This window comes from Camelus bactrianus, chromosome 26 (assembly GCF_048773025.1).
Source record: "Camelus bactrianus isolate YW-2024 breed Bactrian camel chromosome 26, ASM4877302v1, whole genome shotgun sequence".
NCBI lineage: Eukaryota > Metazoa > Chordata > Mammalia > Artiodactyla > Camelidae > Camelus > Camelus bactrianus.
Genome location: NC_133564.1, coordinates 29041966 through 29063736, shown reverse-complemented (window position 1 = coordinate 29063736; position 21771 = coordinate 29041966). Strand labels below are relative to the sequence as shown.

Genomic DNA, 21771 nt, shown 5'->3' with positions numbered 1-21771 from the left:
TAAAACTATTGATGAGGTCTTTAACACATATTATCAAATACTTTTTAAAAAAATGTACGAACATGTGCTTCCACCAGCAGAATATTATCTATCTATCTATCTATCTATCTATCTATATCTCCATTTACTAATCATTCTTTAGCTGGAAGTTGTAGGATTTCTGAATCTAGGTTTCCATGGGTTTTTGAGAGGTCTGGGGAGAGCCTAAAATGTTATGCCAAATTTTGTGTGAATGCACATTTTTCTGAGGAGACGATTTTTGATGACAGAAATTTTAAGAATTGAATTATTCTCGTGCATCTGTTTGTTCATGTCTTGGATGATAAATGAGGTTGAACATTTCCTCACATCCATGTAAGCCATTTGTCTTTCTCCTTCTGAAACGTGTCTCCTCCTACTCTGTTCATATTTCATGAGAGCATTTGTCTTTGTCTTTTTGATTTCAAAGAGAATTTTACATATGAAGGATGGTAATCCTTTGTCTGCCATATTGGTATGCTAATTATTTTCCTAGCTTGTTGGCTTTACATAAAGAGGGATTTAAAATTATGAAGGAGTCAGAGCTTTTGAATACTTCCTTTGTTACCTCATCCATCATTTCTATGTTTAGAAGGGCCTTTCCCAGTTAGAGATCAGTACAATATATGTCTGTAATTTCTTGTAGTGTTTTATGGTTTGCCAAGTATTTAGTCCATCTCGAATTCAATACGTTATTCCTTCACTTATTCATTTCCTCTTTTAACAAATATTTACTGTGTCCTAATTATGTGTCAGGCACTTAATGTGAAGTGGGAATTTAATTTAATATTTTCCTTGACTGATTTGCTTATTTTTCTCTATTACCATTTGTTGTATTCTCTATGGGTTCCATTATTATTTTTTGTTAAATTACATTAAGTATATTAAATATTAAAAGCTTACTACTAGTATTTTGTATTATTAATGTGTCCACTTATATATTATACCTTTTTATCAAGTATTAAATAAATGAGTTCATTGTTACACTAAATAGATGTATGTATTACTTTTAATAGTAGATAAATTTAATAATTCTTAGTATATATGGTATTTTTGGTGCCATCTCTTTTATTTCATTAATCTCTCTTTGATTCTTCCACTAATTCCACATTCCTTGGTGACTGTAGCTTTAAGATTTAATATTTGATAGTGCTTGCTTCTTCTATAAAATTCTTAGCTATTTTAAAGTATTTTTTGGATGAATGCTAGAATCATATTTTTCAAGAAGATTGGTATGATGTTTAGCAATTTCACTATGAAAATCCTTTTTGTCCTTTTTTATGTCCTATTCTCTTTATCCATCAAAAGATGATATACATGTGTGCATAACTTAACAGCTCGCATCAGCACTGGATTTCCCATCATTTCTGCTGGTATTTCTAACAGATTTTCATTGTTGTTGCTTTGAGTTGCATAGTTGGATGCCTTTTTCATTTGAGAGACACAATTTCCTGACTGTCTATCAATTCATGCCTTGTAACTTGGGTCTTTTGATCTCAGATTTCTGTCCCAGGTTATACTCAGCTACTGGGCTAGTTTTTCCTGAAATCTGGAAACACTGGGATCCCAAGTAACTGGGCTGCCGACCAGGCAACTTCTCATCCCACTCTCACGTTCTGTGTCTCCTTAAAACAGACTCTAACTGAAGGCAGTGCTCTGTGGCGAGAATCTTCTTTGTGACCTCAAAGAAGTCTTTGAGTGATGTACAGTTAAGTTGATTTTGTCACTCACATCAATTTGAGAGTCTTTCTCCTCAACCCAGGTAACTTCTCTTTTTGGTTTTGTAATCATAGATTTCCTCATTGTATTACCCAGCATGACGCTCTTGAGGTTTGCACTGCTTTTCTTCTCATATGATAGTTTTTCCTTACTCTGTTATCTAGTTTTGTATTTTTTGGTTTGTGCTGCTTTGCTAATTCCTTTGTTCTTTTTTTTTTTTTTTTTGGCTACATACACTGTGTTTTATTTATTGATTTTCTTAGTAATTTGGATGCTTTTCTCAGTGGAAGGCTGAGATAACCACTAGGCTTGCTACGGATCTTGATTCCAGCAATAACATATGGGAGGTGTGTTGGAGAGAAGCCAGATCATGGTGTTTACCTCTACCTCTCACAAATTTCCTGAAACGCTTAAGAGTATCTCAAATTCAAGGAAGGAATTCAATAACAAGGTGTCTTAGGTGTGATCTGTTTCACAAGGGGTAGAATTCTCATCTGCATAGCTCTTGCATTTAATGGGTGGGGGAGTACCCCAGCAGAAAGCAGGAGAGAAGCAGGGGAGGGTCATTCTTAACATCTGCAGAGAACACAGGAGAAGCACCTGTCTTCTGGGGGGTGGGGCAAACTTGCACAGTGAGAAGCAGAACTGTCCTTAAGGGAGCCAAGTAGTCCAACTGAGTGGGGAGCAGAGCTTGTTCCTGTAATCTGATTGTTAAGAATTTGTGGACTCTTCATAGGGCAACCCTTAAAATAGATTACCATAGATAGAAGCTTCCACTCTTTACTGCTTGCAAAGTTCTCTGGGCAAATAATTCTGCAAAACTTCCTGCTTATTCTGTATGTAGTCCTTTGTGAATTCTGTCGTTATGCAAGCATTTCATGTGTGGATTACTTTTTCAGATTCTACACACTGATTACTATTTTGTTAACACAATCTTTGATATTGGCTGTTTCCAGTTTAATCAAATATACACTTAAAGTTGTGTAATTATCAAAGTTAAAAATGTCTTCTGACTCCCAGTATAATAGAAACGTAGTGCTTTAGTTTTCTGGCCCCCTTCCACTTTCCCATGGTTGTCAGTTTATCATTAGTCATATAAATCTATGTCAGTAATAGTTTTTGCATATTCAATTAACATTTGAAAAAAAATTCACAACAGCTGTGTTTATATTATGGAATGGTTTTGAGTTACCTCTAATTCCCTCAGCTTATGTTTTTTCTCTTCTCTAGTGCTTTATTTTGAGTCATCTTCAGTTAGCTTAGTTTTCAAGTAGTTTTCCCAAATGGTGGAAGTATTATGTCCTATGAGTGAGGCATATCTTTTGCCTTCTTATAACAGCAGAACTGAATAGAGAATTCTTGATCTACAATCTTCTTTCTCACAATGGTGTGGCTGTTGCTCTTGTATCTTTTGTGTTTTGTGTTTTCTGCCTCATGGTTGCAAAATGGCTGCTGTGGTGCCAAGCATCCCAACTATATACAAAAGTACTTAGTATGAATCAGGCAATAGGTTTTTTTTCCCCCTCACAGGTTCTACTTATTGAGCAGGTTCTGTCTTTCTTAGAGCAGACATCCCCTTCTATTACACTGGGCAGAACTGGCGCATTAGGCCACCTCTGCCTGCAAGGGGAGTTAGAAGGTAAAGAAGCAGATTGTTGAGAATGGCTTCTGCATAGCCAAACAATAATATCTTCCACACCCAGGGAAGGGTTGAGACAGAAGAAGACTTGGCCTTCCTTTAAGGAGGCTTCTTTTGTTTCCCAGGGCTACAAAGACCTTTACAAGAGGAGCAACAAACTCCAGCTGCCTCGGATGAAAATCTATTCAAGCTTAAAATGCAAGAGCATTAGCTGCTCAGAGCCGTCACCAAGGAGAGATAAAATACGTCTGCTCTCTCAAGACCTGGGAGATGCTTGCCGTGTGATTATTTTTTTGGCTGGGAAAGCTGCTTAGCCAACAGAAAAAGGAATGTACCTGAACATTTATGAGTCGGCTTTGCAAACACAGCGACCCATCTTCCTTTTCGCCCCTCCCCTTCTCTCCTTCCCTGGAAAGGAACACTTAGCAAAACTAAATAAATTATCAGCTGGACCATTAAGAAATGCTCTCTGCGGATAATGCAGACGAGGCCTGAAGCCCTAAAGGCCAGCTCCAGAGCTCAGGTTGTCCACAGGGAGCAGGTGAGGAGGGGACAGGCTCCAGACAGAGGAGCTGCGATGCCATTATCCCCTTGCTGCTCTGGGGACTGCAACGGAAGAGCCCCGGGGCTGCTTTGCATGAACTGGTTGGAGAGGGTGGGAAAACCCTTATCATTTGAGGCTGCTCAGGACCGTGTGCTTCTGGAGCTAGAACAAAGCCCTGCGGTGCAGCGAGCTGAGCTGGGTGCAGAGCCAGAGGTCCTGACTGCCAGGCCCTGCTTGACCACCTCCTGGCTGGCTGATGTCCCATGGGTCAGTTAAGCGCTCTGAACTTTGCCTAATGTGAGAACTAGGGCTACTAATAGTAACACTGAGCCCTGCTGTAGCCTGAACTGTGTCCACCTCCCCAAGTTCACACGCTGAAGCTCTGACCCCCTCAGTGTGGCTGTATTTGGAGACACGGCTTTCAGGAGATATTTCCAAACTCTCCGGTGGCTACTCCCCCAAAGAACTGGGCCACGTGCTGACCTCTCAGGTTGCTCCTGGCCTTGGCCGGCCCAAGGAGACTGGGGTGTGAAGGGATGGCTCCCTGTGGGACTCCCCCGCCGCCAAGCTTCCTACAGGAGGTCTGGTGACCCCACTCTGATCAGTGGGAACCCGAGGTCCCCGGAAGCAGTGCTTCCAAGTCAACAAGAGGTTAAGCAAGGTCGTCTGGCCAACAGCGTTGGGCTGGAGGGAGGCATCCTCAGCCTGGAGCCTGCGTGGGGCGAGGGGAGGGGCTTTGGACGGGGTGGGTGGGTCTAGCTATCCCTGCGTAGCTTACACCCGGGCCTCCTTATTGCTTTGGACGTGGTATTTATTTTAACATCCGCATTTTCATTTGTCTGTGACTGTCAAGAAAACACACACCCACCCACCCAAATCTCCTTATTAGGGAAAACGCTAGGTAGATTATGGTTTCCTTCTGGGGGGAAAAATGCCCACAAAACCCTCAGTCTGGTTTCATAGGCTGTGCTAATTATTTTTGAGGGCAAGCATAAAAAAACCCAGGTGATTTGCCCTCAGCATTTTCTCCCGCTCTTCTCACAGCTCGAGATCCTTACCCATGTGGCAAGCAATTACCATGCGTCCTGCAGTTTCCACCAGACATTCTTTGTGGGAACCCGGCTAAGAGCACCCAGAGGTTAATGCGCTTTTGCGCTACAAAATATGGGCATTATCTTGTGTATCGTAGGATAGGCCTGTGACACGTGAAATTCAGACGATTTACATGATCAGCACAACAGAAGCGGCTCCTGTTGGGAGCTTTTTCCGCCAATGATTTCCTCATCAGAACCTGGCTCTGCCCAGTGCCGTGCTGGGCCCAGGCTCCCGGGTGGCGGGGCAGGGCAGGGCGCTCTTGTCCTGCTTCTCAGGGAGGGCTGAGCCTTGGGATGCGCACGTCACCAACCCGGGCAGACGCTCAGAGAGGTGCCTCCCCTGGGAAGAGTAGGTTCTGTTTCTCATAATTATTGGAAAATTCATTTCAACTAATATTCCAGTGTTCTGTGTGTCAATCATATAAGAGGTGACAGTGTGGACCACCAGAACAGAAACAAATATTTGGCAGGATTTTCTAGAAAGGGAGACGTAAGCCTCTGTACTGAATGGGGTTGTTAGCTACTTCATCTGCTCACTGCTGGGTTCTCAGCTCAGGTGTGACCTCCTCCCAGGGCGGTCCCTGGCTGCCCTCTCCTTCTTGTCCTGCCTCCGCCTCTGGTAGGTGACATGACAGGTTCACATTTGGCAGTTGTCTGACTTCTAATGCGTCTCATGGTTGGATTTGGCAATATCATTCAGACTTCTCTTCTCCACATCCTCCCTCCTCCAAACTTTCTAGGAATGTCTCCGAATTATTCATCAGCCACACGCATTTCTGGCCGCCCGGAGGTAGGATGGCTTCTTTCAGCCTCTGCCCTTCCCGAAAGGAAGCCGCCTCTCTCTGTCCTGGCAGCATTTCTCCCTCCTTGATGTCACCAGCCCCCGATCATAATTTTGTGGCTGGAAGGGGTCACTGAGAGAAGCCACTCGGGCCGGCTGGAGAGCGGCCTTCACATTCCCATTCCCCCCTCCTCCTCCTCGAGCAAAACCAAACCTGCTGTGACATCAAAGAGGGAGCTGGGGAACATCAGTCTGAGAGGTTTCCGTTTTTGATCCACAAGCTCTCCAAACTTCCTCCACTTTCCGCGGTCTGACAATCCCCTGCAAAACATAGCTCTGACCCTGCAGGGGCCTTGGGAAGACGGCTGAACCAGAATGCCGTCAAAGCAGAGGTTTTAACTTCACAGAGTAACAGCTGGTGAGACCTGGATGGAAAAGATCCTGGGAGTCCGGGAAAGAACGCGACCACGGACACGCGCGCACGCCCCGGAACTCCGGACCACGACCATCTTCCTCTAATTAGATGGGTAGCAACCTCAAAGCATCTTTTTTTTTTTTTTTTTTTTTTAAGGGAGGAAAGTTAAAGCCTGTAATGACGAAGGCTGAGAGGCAGAGGAGACTCGGGGCTGCCCTGAGTTGCTCCTGGCCAGGAAGCTTCTCCCTTTCACCCCAGTGGCTCCTCCCTCCTTCTCCCCCACGACCCCCGAAGAAGTCATGGACCAGAGATGGTTGTCGCAGAGCATTAAGAAATAATTTTAAAAAAATCTTCCAAAGGCTGGCAGCACAAAAATCCCTGGCTCTGTCGTTTCTCTGTTTCTGCAAACAGCAAAAGATCCATAATTCTCACACTTAATGTAATTCCAAGGCATCTAAAGTGATTTACAGTTGGTTTACTCAATACTTTCAGCTTTATTTAATGTAACAGTTATGGCACATAAAAAGTTTATTGAAAATCCTTTGGGAGTGCGATTGAGTAAGAAAGAGTCGTTGCTAATACCATTACAGGAACAGGAGGAAAGGATTTCAGCCTGTTTTCTCTCTGACCTTTATGGGCCCACGAACAAGGGTGAGGGGGGAAGGCCATCTCTCCCGCCCTGCCCTCTGCCATGACGCAGACTTGCACCCGGCTCACTGCAGGCCTGCCATCTTGGTTGTGTCTGGAAGGTTCTTTTTCAGGCTTGGACGGCCTGGCGAGGGGACTTGGATGAGAGCCCTCGGTTTAGATTACTCTGGAGTCTCTATTCTATGCAGAATCCAGGTTCAGAAGGGCCCGCTAAAGGGAAAAAGACAACGTTATCATCTTTTCCCCTCTGATGCTGCCCTGGTCGCTCTGTTTTTAATCAGCTCTGCTCTCTGGTTGGCCCACCCATTCTGGGATTTGATTCGGCCTCCTGGAGTCCCCTACCCCGAGCTGTGGAGGGGAGGTGGGGGGGACATGGCAAACACTCTCCAGACCTTTTAGAAACAGATCTGGTCACTGCTGTAGAGGGGAAGGCACTGCCATTCCAATATGGTCCCCTCGCTGTCTGCCTCAGAAAGGAAATCATCTATTAAAAGAGCATCTTAAAATAGTTGATGTGTTCCCATGTGACTGCCCATTGGTTGAAAAAGAAAATTAAAATCTTGGAGACAGCTTGGAAGGCAAACCCCAGAGCCTGACTCCACGATGCGTGGGAATTCAGTGAAAGTGGATTCTTGTCTCTCGATGAATAATATTGTTTCCAGTGTCTGCTCCTCCCCCGGGACTGCTCATATTTGGGAATTCTACGAACCATCATGGCAGTAGAGTGGACCTGGGTGTTGGCGAATATTCACATTTAGTCTTTCCTTCATCTTTCTACTACCTGTTGCACCTAAGACATTCCCCTGTCCTCGTGTCTCTGCTGGAGAGGTGCAATGCCACTGTGACTTCAGTTCACTCTTGTGATCTCTGAACAACGACTCTATTCCAGACACCCAGTCCCCAGGACCTCACTTCCCGGCTGCCTTCACCCGCCTTGAATCCCATATCGATTGAAAACATTTTCTCAGTATGTTTCATCAGCCTGATGATTCAGTTCTGTTGTGGAAATCCCTTCCGCGTTCGTAATACAATCAAAGTAAATCACTTTCATTTGGGAAGCACAAGCCGGGGAGGAGCCTGGGCCTTTCCAACTTGGAGTGCCAGTCCCCGTTCCCACAGACACCCTTCTGGGCCCTGCTGGGAGCCTGGTAAGACACCCCACCTTCCCCAGATGGCCTCTTCCTGCCTCTGGCCTCCCCACCAGGAGGTAACTTTGTGAATATACAAGTGTAGAGTAAAGTTCTTGGTAAAGTTTGTATCTTTCCCCTCCATTGTCTTCATACCTGACTCTTCTTCAGGTATTTTAGTCACGGCTGTAAGAAAAAAAAAATCATTTTCCTTGCTGGAGGAACTTACGGGCTTTGAGAACAGTTGGAGTGACAGGTTGTGAGCCATAGTTCTCAGCAGGTGTGGCCCCCTGTGGGCTTCATCAGAAAATGCTTTAAAACGGGCCTCTGCTAGTAGCTGGCTCCTGGAGGACACAGTGATTTGCAAAGCGCTTTGATGCAGGGACCTAACTGAATGTCTTGCAGGCAGCTTGTAGGGTACGTATCATCACATGTTACAGAAGGAGAAACTGATCCTTAGATGAATGAGTCAATCAGTACCACAGTCAGTGGCTAGGTTGGGACTTGAAGCCAGAGCCAGTCACTCCAAACCTTGGGCCCTTTCCACCTGGAGGAACTTCATTCCCTGTGGTTTGCAAAGCGAGCCTTGTCTTCCAATTGACTTTGGGCAGCTCTTGGTGACAGTGAAGTGGCAAATGTCTATATTCGATCCCTTCTGCTCTCGTGGCTCACACTGTATTCCCTGGAGGATCTTTCCCTCAACAAATACTACTGTAGTTATTTAATCATGAGTGATGTTGCCAACGTAAAATCCCAAAGGTATTTTAATTTAATCAGAAATGTCTTAAAAGACCCGAAGCTTTCAAGACTGAAGCAAGTAAAGACCTAGTGGAAGACAGGATAGAATAAAAAAAACGAGGGGAGAGAAGGCTCTATTCAGTGCTAGCGACATTTTAGCATCTTGTTAATGCCAACTTTCTTGTAAGGATAGCTTGGTGTCACCAACTGATCTGACTCATTAGTCAATGTGGACCCACACGGGCCTTTCTGGTCAGGGTAGTTGGATCAATAGCCACTAGAGGGCAGCAGAGGGCTGAAACAGCTGGTTAGACTGGAAAGTATGTTCACTTCTTAGGAACGGGTGAAACTGGAGTCCAGAGGGACCCAGCAGGATTGCCACCCATGGCGAATACCGCGAAGCTTCCCCCAGGAAGAGCCCTTCTTCAGGACCCATGCATCCATGTCTCGGGGCTGGGAGCATTGGTGGGGACAGTTCACAGCTGTGTGGTCACAGAGCATGGCCCCGGGCAGCAGGGAATGGCCTCGCTCAGGGTGACGCCTTCTCTGCAGGGATGGCCAACGGTTGGCTCGTGCGGAGAGACAAAGGCCTGGCTCCCTGCCTCAGTGTGGGACAAGTCTCGAGGGCCATCCAAGATCCAAAGCTCCGTTCCAGATCAGTTTTCCCCTCCGTGTCTCCGGAGACCACCCCCTAATAAACACATTGTCCTCAGAGAGTTTCCAGCGAGCCCTGTCTGTAATTCTCATATCTACTATAGAGACGCCAACAGTTAACCCAGCAGAGGAAAGGAGTGGGTTAGCATCCAGCCTGGATCACGCACGAAACACAGGCAGGGGGTCCGAGGTCAGGGCTGGAGGCAGTTACACGAAGGGAGCGATCAAGCTAGGATTCCAGGAGTGACTGAGTTACAGCTAGAACCCAGTCCAGCATCTGACAGATGTGGGCCCACAAACACCAGAACCAAGAGGAGCAGAATGGACCAGGGATGGAAGTCAAATTCCTTCAATAATAATAATACCTAACCAGCCGTTGTTATATTTTGCTGGAGCAGATGCAGGCGTGGTGGGGTTGAGAGGCCTTCTGGGTGTCCTCCCTCCCACCCACAGCTCCCGGCACTGGGCAGCTCACAGCATCCTTGCCTCAAAGCCTCCCCGCCCCCACCCCAAGGCATTGTGTGTACTTGCATTGACCGTGGTTGCATTTATTCCCCCTGGGGCGACCCCCGGACCCCTAGGCGAGGATCGCACGGCCCATTCAGACAGGCCCAGAGATACCAGTGCTTATGAAGATGTGGCCCAAGGAGCTTGGCAGAAAAATTGAGTTTCTTTGCTTTTAAGCTCCCTCTCCGATTTCCCTGAAATTCTTTTTCACCCTGGGGTCTGTAGGCCATTGCCGGTTTTCAAGTCCATAGTTGGATTATTCCACCTAAATAATAGAGGGGCCAGGCCTTTCCAGCTTCAGCCGAGCCCCCTCCATCTAGCCTCCCATTGTTAGAGGAACAGACTGGCTCAGGCTCGTGTGCAGCAGACTCAGCGTCGAGGAGTGGGTATCAGAGTCCGAGGCCTCCGCAGGGAGGTGACGGAAAGGCCTGCAGATTAATGTACTATTATTACATTACTCTTTAAGCTTCAAAGGTCTGCCAGGAGAGCTAAGCTCACTATCTATTCCGTGACATTTTAAGAACAAATAATACATTAATATATTTAATTTGAGAATAAACACATACATTACAGGCAAGGGATTTTGTCTGTGCTGATAAGACACCCAGTGACCTTTCCAGAGCAATCCCAGCACTCAGAGCCGAAAAGGGACGTAGCCCAAAAAACCCTTTTGTAGCTGTCGGTGGTAGTACGTGGGCTTTCCTGCGGGTCTGGCCCTCTTCAGAGATGGAAGCCTTCGCTCTAATTACCCCTTCTATGCTAATCTGTGGGAACACTAAAACTTGTTGCCTCAAATGAGTTAATCAATTAAGTGTCAAACCACAAAATGTTGGAGATTTCAGTTTGTATTTATTACCCTGGCAGACACTTCCTCCCTTGGTCCCTTGGCTCCTTTCTTCTCCCCTTGCAGGGGAGCTGGCTTTTAAAAATGACCAGTCACTCATTGTTTATTTCTGGCCTGTTAGCAAAACAGTTGAAGTTACATAAGCCTGGTGCCCAGGGCTGGAGCAGCCCTGAGATTGACGGCTTGGAGCGCTTTCAGGCAAAGTTGTGCATTTGCGCCGGGCCTCTCCTGGCCTTAACTTAGCACAGCCCGCATCGGCCAAGCCAGCATCGTCCGCTCTGCTCGCTAAGCTCAGCCACTTTGGAGCCCATGTTAATTGATTGAAAGCCTTGTTTATTGTTATGTCACTCTCACGAGGTGAGCAAGGGACAGGCGGTGGTGTTTCCAGGAGGCCCTGCTCAGATCCTCTGTTTTCTCCAGGGCCCTCGGCTCCCCGCCAGCTGTGTCTAGACCTGCGGCAGCTGTGGGCTCCAGAGGGACCGGGAGATGGCTGAGCGGAATGCCCGGGGCCATGCCCGGTGCTCTGGGTCCGGCTGCCTGTGCCTCCCGGGGGTTCGACTGACGTCACCCAGAGAACATATCACTTCCACCCCAGCCTACTCTCACCATCTGTCTCGGCTGAACCATGTAAATGAGCTCACCCTCACATCTCAGGGAGGCACAACCAAAATAATGAGATTCATTCTACTTGGTGGATTTAAAAAAAAAAAACAAGGTAAGACACAGTCCCAGTATTTAAGGAAGGTATAGTCTCATTGAAGAAACAGAGATTTATGTATATAACTGTAGAAAAAAAAGTAACTCAGGACAATGCATACATGCTTAATTGTTACTGAGTCCAAGCTCATACTGCTCACTGCACGACAGGCCAGTAAATTGAGAGACGAGTTGTTGGGGCAAGGAATAGCAACTTTATCTGGAAAGCCAGCAGACCAAGAAGATGGTGGCTTGGTGTCCCAAAGAACCATCTTGCTTGAGTTAGCATTCAGGCTTCCTTATACTAAAAGGAGAGGGAGGAAAGTCAAACATTTCCTGGTTCTGGTCAGCCTCTGGAAGGGATGTGTTCATTTCTTCCTCTCTGCATTCATTCACAGGTAGGTCTGGTTAGGATGTTTCCTGTGAGCTAAACAAAGGTGTTTTAGCTTAATGCTCATCACATGGGAGGCAGGGTTCCCAGAGATGGGCCACTGTATATAATTTAAGCTTATAGGCAGCATCCTTTTAGTGACTGACAAGCAATTAAATACAGAGGTTAAAGAAGCAGATCTAATATGGAGTCAGATTTGCTCTTCCCTTTTACACAGTTCCTGAGCTGTGCACTATGTGTAGGCGGGGCTCATAGACGGGTCGTCGATGTGGTTAGAACCATGCTGTCTCTCCTGGAGATGGTATGTCCTTTTTAGACTGATAGGTGGGTAGGCTGTCCCTGTGGCTCCAAAGCCTGTGGATTAGAGATTGTCCACAGTGAGTTACATCCTTTTTAAACTTTGGGGAGTTAAAATGTCTTTTTTTGTGATACAGTGGTGCCAGTCAAAGATAACATTTCATTGCTCGAATTTTGCCAAACAAAATGTTGACCATACTCTGTTAGGTGCAGAAGATTTTGTTTCATATTTTTATGTTAAACTTTTACTTCTCCATGAAATCCCAAACTCTGAATCCTCAAATCTGTAGCCCCCAAATCTGTCTTCATCTAATATTACTACTTCCCTCTTAAAGCAGAGGAGATTATGGAGAGAAGTCAGCACATTTGCCAGGTGTCCACTGCAAACTCTCTTTGAGCCTGTGCCCCTGGGGTCCCCACAGAGCTGAGGACAGTCAGGACTTCATTTCTACTGATGCCACACTTTGGTCACTCTGCATCTTCCAGGCTACTGTCCTGCACTGAAAATTCCAGTGAAAACACTAAAGGGCTTATAGAAATTTTCCATCTGAAAAAGATCTTGGATCTTGAGTCCAACTCCTTAGTTTTAGAGCTGAGGGAAGGGTCTTCCCCAAGAGGAATGGTCACCCCTGTCTCCACTTTGGGTTCAGCCTCTGTCATCCAGTGCATTGCTCTCTCCAGCAGCCCTACAGAATCCGAGACACCAGACCCCTGGGACTGCTTCCCTTCCACTGGGACCCTGAGCTTCTTTGTCAATCACCCTGTGATCAGATGCACCACATGATTCTCAGAGAACCCCCTCGGAGTTCCCCCCATCCAAGTCAGATGACTCTTTGAACTCTCGGATTAGTATTGCGTATTACAAAAGCCTGGGTTTAGAGTCAAAGAGCTATGTGTGTAAATTTTCCAGCTCGGGCAAGTAGCCAAATCTCTACACAGCCATTGAACCATCCTTGAAATATGGACACAGAACGTACCTGGCAAGCTGTTCTCAGCATCCGCTTGGTAGTGTATGAAAAGTACCTGAAGCAGAGCAGGGGTGAACAGTAGAAATTCTTTCCCCCAACTTCCCTTAGCCTGGGCTGTTCTTAATTAGGCTGAGAGCGAGAAGTTGTGGAGGGAGGGCACGATTCACACTTTACAGGCCCTTGTGGTCACCTTGCAAGTTCCCCTCCAGGGTTAATCAGCCACTCTACCTGGGAAGCCCTGAGGTAGACCCATAATTTATATAGTAATGGAAAAACCAAAGCAAGATGGACAATACCGTTTCATCCCCACCCAATGTTAAGTTGCCTAATTCTCTTTATCTTAACTGTGGATGGGTTTTTTTTTTTTTTGCATTTTTAAAAAAATTTTTTTAATTGAAGTCTATAGTTGATTTACAATGTTGTATTAGTTTCTGGTGTACAGCATAGTGATTAAGTTATACCTGTGTTTTAATTAAGCCTTGAAGAAGTCTTTTTAGGGCAGGATAAAAAGTCCCCTCTGACTTCCTAAGCAGCTCACTGGCCTCCATGCAGCTTTGAGGTTCAAGCATCGCTCCATTTCTCTGCAAGAGGGAATAGAGCAGGCAAGAGCCCTGTGAACTTGGTGCCTCCACAAGCCTGGAGAAGATCTAATCGGCCAGTGGAGACCCTTTGGCCAGCCTGGTCTTATACGTCTGCCCATTTAAAACTCTGTCCTTTCCCCAACCCTTTAGATTCTTTCCTTTAACTTTTCCCTTAAAACATCTAAAACAATGCAAAAAAAAAAAAAAAATTCCTGGACCCCAGTGTGCCTCTTCCCCAGCGAGCCTTGGATGGGTGAGTCCCTCCGGCCATCTCCTTACCTGCCTGCCTGCTGGCCAGACACGTGGCTCAGGCAGGGCTTTTGTTTCCTCAGGTGATGATTTACGCGGGTGGACCCCGGGCAGGGAAGAGTTGAGTATCAATTTCGCTGGGTTACCGTGTTAAATGACCGAGGCACGGATGGTTATTGCTGCCTCGGGAGCAAATGAAAGCCCTTCGCTTCCTGACACCGCCGTCCCCCCTCTGCTGACGATCAGTTAAAAATGTAAATAAAAAGACTGCACTTTGGAGAGAGTCCGCTCAGGAGGGTGGGGGAGAAAAATTGCAAAAGCGAAGTTTATCGATCCCCTGGTCAAGATTGATGGCACAATAAGAGCGGGAGGCGAAGAGTGATTTTGCTTTTGAAAACGTTGATGAATAGGCACTCAGAGGCAACAAATAGCCCAGCTCCCTGCGTGATGGACGGTGGTGGGGGAACGAGATGCATTTTTATAAATGGGTGAAAGGAGAGGAGGACTTATTAAAAAAATGAATGACCACATGTGGCAGGGATATGCCAGCAGGGAGAAGAAAACCATTGATTTATGTGTACTACTGGCATTTGAAAATTCAATAAAAACATTGACAAATGAGAGGCAGACCTGGCCACAGGACAGCGTCGAGCCCGGGATGGAGAAAGAAAATGCCAAGGTCAGGGAGAAAGCACAGGAAAATCACGCTTATGTTGGAGAGCCTTTACATTAACTCGTCTGTATAAAGACATTAAGGAAAATCCTTCCACGATCAGATCAGTGCCCAGCTCTCCGAGTCCACAGGGCGGGCGGGCAAGGGGAGGGGAGGGAGAGGCGGCTGGTGGGGTCAGGGGTGCCCTCGCTTCTCGCTGGCTGCTGGGAGGCTGGCCTCCTTGGGCCGCCGTGTCCTGCTGCCTGAGTCTGGAATGAAAGCATCCTCACAGGTGGGGGGACTTTCCTGTTGACGCTCGGGTTCAGTCCTGGGCTAGTCCTTTCCCGGGTCCCGTTGCCAGCACTTTCTCTGCTCTGCCCTTGTTTTGTGTTCGCCACCACCTGGGTACCGATTGTCGCTCTGCTCCCCCAAGACAGGCCTGTCTCACGGCCCAGTAGCTCTCCTGGGGTCTGCAGATGAATGAGTGGCGGTGACCGGCCATCTCTTTGACTTCGGCACGCTCAGTGGTCTTCCTCTTCCTCTTCTCCACCTCCTTACACAGTCCCCATGTTTCTTCCTGAAACATCGTCTCTGAGCCCATCCATCCATCCATCCATCCTTCCAGCTCGTCTATAGAGCAGGGCCTCAGCACGTGGCACCATGCTGGGTGGAAGGGACGGATGTAATCTTTGATCCAAAGAGCCCCGCCAGAGTCTTCTGCTGAGCCACGCTTCTCTGTAGAAGCTGTTGGTACTGAGCTCCCCGCCCAGTACTCTGCCCGAGCACAGCGGCTCCGCCGTGTCACACTGATGGCTGCCTTTCTAAGAAATCTCTCTGTGGGCCAAGCTGAGCTGCCCTGGGGGTTCTGGGTTTGCTCTGCTTCAGGACACCCTTGGCAGTGTTTTGTCTACGCATCTGCCTGTTCTGGGCTCTTCCGGACTTCCTGTCAGGTGTTATTCAGCTAAACAAGGACGCTGGACACAGCAAACCTGAAACAATGCTCCCTGACTGCACGGATGTGTGGGTGTGCACAGCACACACACAGATACACACGTAAACACACACAAACACATACACAAACACACACACAAACACACACATAAGCATACACTCAGCCATACGCACATACACACAAACAGACATGTACACACACACATACACGGACACATACGTGCACATACACCCTTCCCATTGACTGCAGCCCTCTGAAAGACCTGGCCTTTGACCTGGGAGCCGCACCAGCCCTGTGATTCGGATGGAAGGATGGACAGATGGACAGATGGACACTGTACCTACTCCTCTGCCTTTAACCACCGCTTCCTGACGGTGTCACGCCGACACTGTGATTCTGGGATTTTAACATTTCAGCCACTTACCACCTTCCCTTCTTATTTGTTTCCTGGCTCTGCCTTAAATGCCTCCCCAGGGAGGGGAGAGGGCTGGGGGCCTGTCTCTGCTCCTTCCCCTCTCCTGTTGCACTCCCCGCCCCCCCCAACGCTAGTTCCCATGGCACCTTCTCCAGATGCTCCAAGGTGAGGGTGCTTGAGCAGAAACACCAGTCCTTGCTAACATCCTCTTGGAAATGTCTGGAGCTGCAGCTGCTCCCGGGGGCTTGTCCGGAGCCTGAGCGAGTGTCTGGAAGGGCCGCGGGCCCAGGTGTGCATTCCTGACGTCCTCTTAGGGTTTCCGCAGGTCTCCGCAAACCTCTAGCAGGGCACTGAATTCTCAAGTTTGAACGTTTGATTAACGTCTATAATACAACTATGTTTTCTTTCCTCTTCTCTGCACACCCCTTTGGCCTTAGTTCCTTGTGGCAGATCCAGATAACAGAGAGCGGGGGGGGGCCGGAGTGATGCCACGGACAGATTATAAGAGCGTCATCCTGCAGCCCCGGATTCCCTGGATGAGGCTGGGGGATTAGAGAGTCTCACACATACAAGCAACTGATTGTACGTCCTGGATGCGTCCGCAGGGCCTAGACCAGTGTTGGCATCTGGTAGTCACAAACATCTGTTGAATAAATGAATGCATACAATACATTAAGTGCTGTAACAGGAAAACAGAAGTGTGCCCTGGGGGTATGGAAGCTTCTTTTTGTTTCTGAGAGTTAAAAAGGCCTTGTGTGTATATGTCCATGAATAACTGAAAAATTGTGCTGAACACTGGAATTTGACACAACGTTGTAAAATGATTATAAATCAATAAAAAATGTTAAAAAAAAAAAGAAAGCCTTAACAGGGGAGATGGCATTTGAATTGCATCTTGAAGCATGAATAAGAAATCAGAGGATGAAACAAAATCCTTCGGTAACAGATGGAGTGGAGGGGTGATACTGGAGTCTGAGAGACTAGTTTAAAGGGAGCTGAGCTAGTTCCGGTGAGATACAGTGAGTGATTTAACCTAAAAGTAATCATCACTGACCTTTTTTGAGCACTTACTGAGTGAAGTGTTTTCAAGCCGGCTACGCTGTGTACTTTGAACAATGTTCTCATTTCATCTTTACGACGTTATTTTTACAGATAAGGACACTGAGATTTGGAAAGAGTAGGCCACCTCCCGTGGTTACACAGATAACAAGCTAGGGCTGGAGCCCAGGTCAGTCTGACCCAAAGTCCACGGCGTTAAGTTCCAGGTTCTGCAAAACCTGACTCGAAGGGAAGCTGCCCCTGTAGCTTGGCCCACGGCAGCCCCTCCCTCAGCGTTTGTTGATGGGTGAACAGTGATCTGGGGATGGGAGACTGGGAGGCTGGGCTCTGCTCTTTTCCTTAAACCACTCCCCCAGGAAGGAGGTAATGGAAGTTTGGGGAGACTCTCGCGGGGCATTCATAAACTCACGTTCAGTCACAGAAAATAATCACTTGTCACAAAGAACTGGGGCTGGAAAGCCCCTCAGATAACCTCCTCGCTGGGTCTCAAAGTTGTTTCTCTTTCACCAGGGAAACCCCCTTCTCCGGTACAACCCACAGTTCACCCAGTATGACGGACAGAGATAAGTGGGGCTGGCCTGTCTGGGCAGAGTGGGGTGTGGGTGTCCGGAAGGTTAGAAGCCCACCATTCGGCCTCCTCCCATCCCCACCAGAGATGTTGGTGAGCCTCGATGGAATCTTAGGGTGACTCAGAACATCGTCTGAAACCCTCGACGGGAGTCAAGCGCTGAGGAGAAACAGCTGGGTGATGGGTGGGCAGCCCATGGCCGGGCCAGGTGACGCCCCGAGTCAGCTACAGCTCTTGGGCCTCATGGATCATAATCATTTTAGAGAAATTAAATAAGGACATAGGAGAAGGCCCTCTTGAGCAGTTTCCAGGGGTTTGAGGGACACGCATGAGAAAGGCTGCAACACGATTCCAGAGTGTTTTCCTGCATTCTTTCTGGCCCCAGCCCTCCGGGTTAGGCACGGAGCAGGGGCTGCTCAGGACCGAGATGCAGTAACTGTCTCCTGGCAGGTGTTAAGGGACCCTGGGGAGGACTCTTTCTGGGCAAGAGAAGCATCTTGTTCACCTTTACATTTCCTCCAGCCTAGCACACTGATAGGAGTTAAAGCTTGTGTTTGTTGACTGAATAATAAAAGTTTGTTATCCTTTAAAACATTGCTCACCATGAGGTTCCCAACTGTTTTGTTCAGATGGCTCCTCCAATTTTAGGTTTCTTTCCTAAACCTTTTATTTATTTATTTATTTATTTTAATGAGACCACTCTTTGTTCACATAGATACAAATTGGACCAGAGTAGAGGGACGGGGAACAGAAAGGGGAGGAGGCCAGAGCACACTCCCCCTCCCGCTTTGAGCATCTCTTCTCCGGGAACAGCGAGGCAGTGAGCCTGATATGCTAGCTGCAGGAGCAGACTGAAGGTCGGGGAGCTGATACGCCTTTAATGAGGATGTTAATCCTGAACGTCTCCCACTGATCTTACTTCCTCTAAGGGACAGTGCCGGCCATGGGGGCCATGGGGGCTCTGGCCATGAGCTTTACTAGTCTGGGCTGCCTCGGCACCCATCCAGCCCAAGGTGGGGGCTGGCAGCCTGGACAGAGGGAAGGGAGGCCAGGTCCCAGTGTCCTGAGAACATTGAAGGTGTGTGTGGGGCAGGAACAGGAGGCAGAGGCTCCCGGCTGCTTCATTGGCCACTTAGGAGAAAGCAGCCCTGAGTGGCCCAGAGGCTGGTGTGATGTGAGTGTACCTTTAGGCAAATTTGCCTCCTGTCCTGGGGAGCAATGGACATTCCTTTCCCGTGGAAGCAGCCGGTCCATCCCTCCAGGCCACCTCTATGATCTCTGCGCTAAGCGGCCTCTGGGACATCTCTGAGCCTGGTCTCCTTGTCTGGAAAGTGGAGGTTTTAACACTCACCTCTGCAAAGTGTTGTAGGGGTCACAGGTCTTTTGTGGTTGTGAAAGTCTGTGAAAGCTGTAACGGGCCATAGAAATGAAAAATTATTTCCTGGAGCGGTGGAGGCAAAGAAGAATGTTTCCTCTCGTCATCTTGTGGTGGGGAAAACCTGGGGGCCCTGGGACATGGCCGATCCTGGGGTGTCCCACTCCTGCGGCCCTGCAGCTGGCCTCACCATCAGGAGAGCGGTTGAGGTGGCCAGTGCGGGGCCCTGAGTCCAATGTGGGAGCAGGCAGGTGAGGGCTGGGAGGGGTAAGACCACAGCAGGGCCTCCACTCGCTCTGGGTTTATCTTTCATCTGCATTTTACAGGTGGGTGGCCGGGCCTCTCCTGCCATATTGCGTGACTCACCAAGCGGGAAAGGGACACTGCCCTGTCTTCATCCATCCGCAGCCTTTGACTCTTTCCTGGGCTGTGGGATCATGGCTCCATGTGGTCGGTGGAAACAGCTTGGTTGAACTTAGTCCATTTCTGTCCTTTTGGCAGAGGGTCTGTGGTTTGTCATTTACAACCGTTCCCCTCAGGGTGGTTGCCATCCCTGGGTTCCCTCAGAGCCATGAAGTGATGGGACAAAGACAGACAGACAGATAGACAGACAGATTCAGCTTGCAAAATTCTAGTAAGTGAGTCTGGAAAAAATAGACCTCCTTTCCCTGTGTTGACTTAAAAAAAATGCACAACCTAAAAGTTAAGAGTTATGTTTTATTCGGTGGACTTTTCTAAGGACTTCAAGCCCGAGAGACAGCCTCTCAGATCTCTCTGAGGGACCACTCTGCAGAGGCAGGGGAGGAGCCAGGATATATAGGAGCTTTTGCAACAAAGACCAGGTAGTGGGAACATCAAAAGATTATTGTTAATTAAAGAAAAGCAGACATCTCAAGTTAAGGAATTCAGCGCTTCTCAACGCATGGGAAGATGCAGGAGTCTGGGCTCACTGAAATCGTTCCTTTGATGCGCAGCTCATCTCTCCAGGGCCAGTACCCTGTTCTTCCCCGTCCTGAGTCCTCTCAGGGGACACCGCTGGGGGTGGCAGCCTGCTTGTCTCCATCCTCGGTTCCGTCCGGTCCCCCCCCGAGGGTGGCAGTAGTGGCTGATGATTATGGTGACCACAGCATCCTCTGTTGACTGATATGACAGGTACATTTCGCACTCACAGCTGCCGGGGGAGGCTGCTATGACAGTGAGGTCACATGTATGTTAGTGAGTATGAAAATGCGGGCGTGTCGGCATGCGCCTTTCACTGCTGTGATTCCTGAAGACGGTGGCAAGAGGATCGTAGGATTGGGCTGCCTGTTCCCCGCCGTTAGGCTGAGAATACGGAGGCACAGCCAGTAACACCGGGAATGGCACGACGGTGACCGAAGCTGTTTCCCCCTGCCTGCCTGTGTTTTTTCACTCCTCCTTGCCATCATCCTGATGCCAATAGTAGGTCAGGAGCTAAAGCCTGAGGGATGGCTGGATAAGCTTTGCCCACTTTCCTATAGATACCATGAAACACCAACTTCAGACGTCAAATGAAGTAAAGTGGAAGAAAAAGCCGCAGGATCTGCTATCCTGTGATAGAAAATGTTTATGAACTGGAATATAAATGCCATTTATTTGTTGGCAGACCTAACCTACAGGAAAACCCCACGATTCCATTTGATAAAAATATACCCCTTCTTCTTGAAGGTGGGATAAAATATATCAGCAATATGTTGTGGGGCCAGGGGTCGGGAGAGAGAAAACACAGAAACCACTAATAAAGGCTTTTCCTTTGGGTTTGGTTCTTGGCAGCTGGGATCCTGGTTCCCCTGCTCATTTCCCAGGAAAAGGTACTCAGCATCTGTCTTCCCATTTCCTCCTTCATAAACTGGAGATAGTAATAGAAGCCATTCCCTTTTGTCATGGAGATTAATGCGTTCATGCAGGTAAACGACTAGAACGGTGGGTGGCACATGGCAAACATTCCAGCAATTTGAGCTCCTGAGATTATTTCAATGCAAGTTCCACTTGACTGTGAGTCCCTGAAGGCCTGTCTCCCTACCCCAACCTCAGTGTCACCTGGTGCTTGGTGTCGAACAGACCCCTAATAATTATCTGTTGACTCAACAACGTGTAGAGTTTGGCCCCATGGAGGTTGTCCAAATTGTAGAGGTCATAGCATGTTGAACGGCACTGTTTGGGATTGTGAGGGTGAAGAGAGCCCCTCTTTTTGCTTAGAGCAGCTTCCACAGCTCAGCCGTGACTGGGAAGACACAGAGAGACCCTGGCCTGGTGAGTCTGAGGCCCAGCCCAAGCAGGTCCATACCTAACTTCCACCATGGCAGCATCTAAAAGCCAGTGAAGGGGTAGCATCGTTTTCAGCCCACTGGGGGGTCAATTTGTTGACGCGGATGCTGACAGTGGCCTCGAGGGTCCACGATGCGCATGTGAACCAGCTACTCCCCATAAACTCCAGCTCGCAGGAGTTCTAGTCACGTTGTTTGGACGAGGACCAGTGGTCAGGGGGACGGGGCTGCCGCGGGGCCGTGGGAGGTGGAGTGGCTCTTTCTCTGGGGCAGCTGGGCTTATTTTAATGGGCAAGGTCAGCAACGAAATGACCGGGAAGAGGAATGACTGCCATTATGCATCCGTTGCAATCTGATATCAATTATTCCCCGGACCCTTCCCTTTGCCACGGGCTGAAGCAAACATGGCCCTAATCAGTTTTACATCTCCCTTTAATTTTATTGGAAAGAAGAGCCGGCAATGCATCACAGAGGCCGGGTGTGACACGAAAGGTGACCCCCCGCCAACTTAATGGCACAATACATAACCCTTAATGAAGTCGCTATCTTGTCCCT

The 21771-nt window shown here is 48.0% G+C and overlaps 1 long non-coding RNA gene across 1 annotated transcript; it reads right to left on the bottom strand.

Moving 5' to 3' along the window:
- Positions 1 to 11536: 11536 nt before the first annotated feature.
- On the bottom strand, positions 11537 to 14144 carry LOC123615887 (uncharacterized). Its single transcript, XR_006723698.2, has 3 exons — positions 13941 to 14144; positions 13542 to 13661; positions 11537 to 12169 (listed from the first exon to the last, which is right to left on the bottom strand). It is a non-coding gene; the product is annotated as an uncharacterized LOC123615887 (long non-coding RNA).
- Between the last annotated feature and the right edge of the window lie 7627 nt (positions 14145 to 21771).